Genomic DNA, 5,250 nt, shown 5'->3' on the forward strand with positions numbered 1-5,250 from the left:
ATTTTTCTTTACTTGTTTTAAACGGAAAATAAAGCTAATTTAATGTTGCCTTGAAAATCTTAACGCTTGCAAAAATAATACCAGTAAAGATGCTGATCTAATGAAATTGACAAGCGACAAGACACTGTGTTTTACTCTAAGATACCAGGGACCAGGAAGGTATTTTATACAGTAACTTTAGTATGTAAATACACACTGATCATCCTCCCAACTTCTAAAAAGTCACTCTCAGTATAGAAACATTCACCAGCTGCTTTTACCACAAAAGGAAAACCTGGCAGAGATACTAGGATGTGAGGGATGGAGGACTAAAATAAGGAAGTGAAAAGGAGGGAACACACACATAAAAATATAATAGCAAAACATTATCCACTTCACTATAAAGCACACCCTTCATTTCAGATCAAATTATATGCTAATCTTTCATCCTGAGAACAAAGAGTATACTTACAAAGCCATCTTTTGCCTTATTTTTCTTTCTGTAGATATTTTCACAGTGATTCATTAATTTTAGGAATCAGAGAATTTCACATGTTTATGAAATTACATGTTAATTATATGAAATATATGTGTAAGAAACAACCATGTTACATCAAAATATCTTTTGTGATCCTTCTCAATGATTTTAGGTTACATATCTTTAACTCTGAATGACTAAACTACTTCTGTCCCAAGAGCTGAAGATCTACTCTCTCATGTGTCTTAGAATATTTGAAAGCAGATTTTGCAAGATGGTTTCACTCTTGTTACATTTTAAGGCTTTATTAACAAATATAAGGACTTTAAGGATAATACCATATGGAATTCTTAAACCCTACCTTTCAACTTGCTTTCCTGAAATAGCAGTAATTTGGAAAATATGTCAATAGTATCATAGAAATATAAGCGCACTTATGCACAATGCTCTGCTTCTTTTTATCATCCTTTTATCTATTACCAGCATTTAAGTGCATGTTATATAATATTCAGAGATAAATGTAGCCTCAATTCTTTGAGTTTTTTTTCCCAGTCGCAATGAGTCAAGAAATATCAAAGATTTTAATAATAGACCTTAAAAAGTATAAATTGTAACGCTTGTATTCATATTAATCTTATTCAGAAAAGGCTGGGAACAAACCACTCTAAGGAGATACTTTGATAAAAAATAGAATCTGGCTAGTAGTTATTGGTGGAATATTTTCCAATTTTCTACTAAATACTCATGGAAAGCCAAAAATAAGAGATTGAATGCAGAATGGTAAGACTGCCAATCAACCTGTTATAATGTAGGACAGGTTTTCCCAAAGTACAAGGTCTATAAAACTGGATTAAAGAATGCAATCAGGGTAAATTGGCTAGAGGATATTTTGTCCCTCTCCTTCTATTCACTGGTTTACAAGCACAGGGAAAAACCACTAAGAAATTGGGTATCCAACCATGGTGCCACTCCAAAACTTCAATGTCTTGTCTCAGTGAGCAGGATACTTTTGAGGTAAGTAAATGATAGAGGTGCATTGAATTTTGAGAGCTTGATTTTCAAAAAGTAATTCTTTGTTGGCAGTGGGAGTAAAAGACTTAGTAAGTTCTTGTAACTCCCCATATGCTCTATCTATATCAGGATCAGAGGGGCAAAAAAATGGACAGATGGAAAGAATCATAGTTTATTAGAGCACTATGGATAAAGACCTCAGATAGTAAAACCTAAGCCATATGTTGACACACATTGACCTACTATCCAGGTTCGGTTCAAAGAGGAGGCTTCAATCAGCCACCAAGAGGCTGAGATTTGAGCCAAGTGAACACCAAACATTTGTTTGGTATGCATGGTGACAAATCACTATCAAGGAACAGTAAATCAAGGATCATTTAGGATTGAAAAAGGGCTCCCCTTCTCTGTGTGCTGAGTTTTAGAGCATCATGCTGGAAGTAGCCAATATCTTTGCTCTGCTGTCACGTTCTCATAGTGCCCTCTGCTGCCTTTCATGTAGGCTTGGAGACAACAGGTTGGTTGACAGCTAAAGGATGTGCTTTCAGGTATGAGAGACCAATAAGAAGAAGGAAAAATAATGAGTAGATTTCCTTTTTCACATTTTCTCGATTACCTGAAGATATATTTTAAAGCCATTCTAAGTTCTTGTAAGCAGTATTTCTCCTTCAGTCCCAGGTGAAACAGCCTACATCTCAGAATATTCTATCCAAGTAAATGGAAAAAAAATGTACACTTTAATTTTGTAATTAAGAATTTATTAACAAAAATATTTTTAAGAAGTTAAAATAATTCTTTAGTTGATGATGAGTTAACAATTGATGTTAACAAGTTGTCGCTTTAAAAGCTTAACTACATAAAAATAACATGTTTATACTGCAGATTATGAACCCCCCAAAACAGTATTCCTTTCTACTAATTGTTGAAATTATCATTTTGCAAACCAGTACATGATGTTAGAATGCTTTTGCAATTGAGAAAGTCCAGTACAGTTTAAGAAGTTGAGAATTACCTTTTTTAATCTAAATGTTTGCAGAGAAAAAATTATACAAAACCAAAATTTTCAGAAAATTGCAAAGCAAATGAAACAAATGAAAAGCAATTTAGAGCAAAGCTCATAAAATAGTAGCAGATTTTCATATCACCACAGTTACACCTTTAAAGTTCACCTAGTAGGTCTCAGAGAAATCTATAATGATATAGCAAAACAGTTTAAAGCACAAAATAAATTATTCTGCACAAAGTAAAATGGTGTATTGCTTTAAAATTCATTTATTTTAATGAAATTCTGTAGTAAGTTAATATGAAATGGAGCTTAAAAAGATATCAACATGTAGATTATAAAACTGTGTCCACAATCACATTCAATACTGCAAGCCACTTTTATAACACAAACACAACAGCAGATAGTTTCACTTTGAAGTTTGCTTTAAGTCAAATCACAATTTGATATTTCTTTTTATAGTGAGTAAATGTAAAAGCAAATGTCACAGTGAAAAATAATGTATTTTACACCTGGTTTGTGTTAATAGTGCACATTAATCAATGAATTTTGAAAGTAACAGTTGAAAAAACAACAAAAATTATTTTTCAAAATAGATTTGGTAAATCACACAAACACATAATTTTTTTTGTTATATATTGTAAAGGTTATGTTTATACTACCAACTGTGAATGAGATTAATGAGTTTTCTCAGCACAGTAAACCTCCTTCATGGAAACAGAAGCTAAATTGCAATAAATCATGGGTTTATGTTCACGTATTTATGGGATAGGAAAGATTTAGTGTTCCTCTGTAGAGAAAGCTATCCCAAAGTAAAAGAGAAAATGATGGCATCCATTACATAAAGGTATATAAACTGGGGCAAGCTCAAAGCTGTGCATTCAATACACTAATAATGTCAGTAATTTACTAAAAGTAATTATCATGGCAGAGTTGCATGGTTGTACTTCACCAAAAGTGACAAAATGCTAGTTCAATATGTTAGTTACCTTCACATGATTATGTATCAAGACCAATTAAATTAGAGCTGTCATTTTTCTACATTTCCCTTAAAACTAAACACTACCATTCCTTCCAAAAAAATATCTCATATCATTTAGGCCAAACTTATATCACTGCCTAAGGATGTTTTTTTTTTTTCATTGTTTGTTAAAAAACAAACCTACTGATGATATTTGGCTATCTAGTAAGAGTGTACTCTCTGAAATTTATATAAAAGAAGAGGTTTTGGCCACAAATTTTGTGGACAAACATCTTGAAGACAATCTAGTATCATTTTTAAGTGAATATTTTCCTGGCCCCTTCAATTTGTGTCATCTTACCAGAAAAATTAGCTGAAACCAAACACTGGAATACAATTGTAGCAATACTAATCCAGATGCCAAAAGCCTAGTAAATTTTACTTTGTCTGCACCTCTAAATGAAAGAGTCACTATTGGAAACAGTAGAGTGACCTTTCTGCTCAATATCTTGAAAATAAAAGGACAATGGAATCTGATAGATTTGCTTCTGGGAATGTTATTCAATCTGGTTCAAACATACTGTAATGCTAAGAAAAGAGGAAATCAGGTTGTTTTGAAAAAATCAAGATAATTTCAAGTGAAAGACTGATAAGTAAAAAAATTCTTATGATTAAGAAAATAATTCCAATCTCAACAAATAATGATACAGTATTAAAGTTGAACAAAATCTTGTAAGGCCTGGAATGTCATGTTTCACACACTTTTAAATGGACTGCTTTTCTCATCTCTCTTCAGAAGTAGATCAAACAAACCACAGAGATAAATTTAGATCTTCAATGCTCACATGTAAGTAAAAATTCTTTGTTAAGATTATACAACCTCTATTAATTTGTCATGAAATAGAGACGGTTTGACAGAACACCAGAAGTTACTCATATTGGAGGAGAATATAACTTTTCTAAGGTAGATTTTCCTAGGTCCTTTGAGAAATTTATGTCCATTAATGTATGAGCAGTCACTTCAATATTCCTAAAATATTTGAATCCATTCAGTTTAAATACTTCCAAATAACATATTTAATGAGCACTACTCGAGAAAGAGTCAGAAGTATAAAGATGAATAATGCATAATAGTATCTCTAAAATAGTGAACAATCCATGGGTGGAGATAATATAATATGAGACATTTTGATATTTTCTGAAATGAAAATGTAACATTTTTTAAAACAATGTGCAATCTTGAAAAATAAAGAGCTTAATCTATATTGATTTCTAAGGTTTAGTAAATAGCAAATTGACAAGAGGTAAACTGTTTCTGATTTGGCACCTTTAAAGAGCATATTATCAAACATCTCAGTCTTTATATTATGAAAACTATTGTACGTCACATTTTCACATATGCATTCATACATTTTGGCTCTTCTAGTGCTGTCAGACTATTTGTTAACAATAATTGGCAACTGAGATAAGTGCATCATTTTTGTTTTATTACAGAAACCAACAAAATGATTTGCCTTATTCCCAGCCAAATTGCTTCATTTCTATCTGTACGTGGAAAACTATAAAATGGGTTAATTGTAGTCTTTAGTAGTGTGTTCACACTTGTTCAAAATTTTTCTATTGGCTTGATAGGAACCGTATTATTATAGCAGATTTTAAAACACCACACTGTTGAAAATAAACCAATCATTGTACTTATTCATGTCTTATAAAGATGAGGTCAAAAGAGAGAATACTTCAGCTTTAATGTTTTCTTAAAACTTATTCATTTATAGTCAGTTTTATATAGAAACATTTTACATTTTCTCTCATTTCCAAGAA

The sequence above is a fragment of the Neophocaena asiaeorientalis genome, unplaced genomic scaffold (genome assembly GCF_003031525.2).
Source record: "Neophocaena asiaeorientalis asiaeorientalis breed wild unplaced genomic scaffold, Neophocaena_asiaeorientalis_V1.1 scaffold81, whole genome shotgun sequence".
Classification (NCBI taxonomy): Eukaryota; Metazoa; Chordata; class Mammalia; order Artiodactyla; family Phocoenidae; genus Neophocaena; species Neophocaena asiaeorientalis.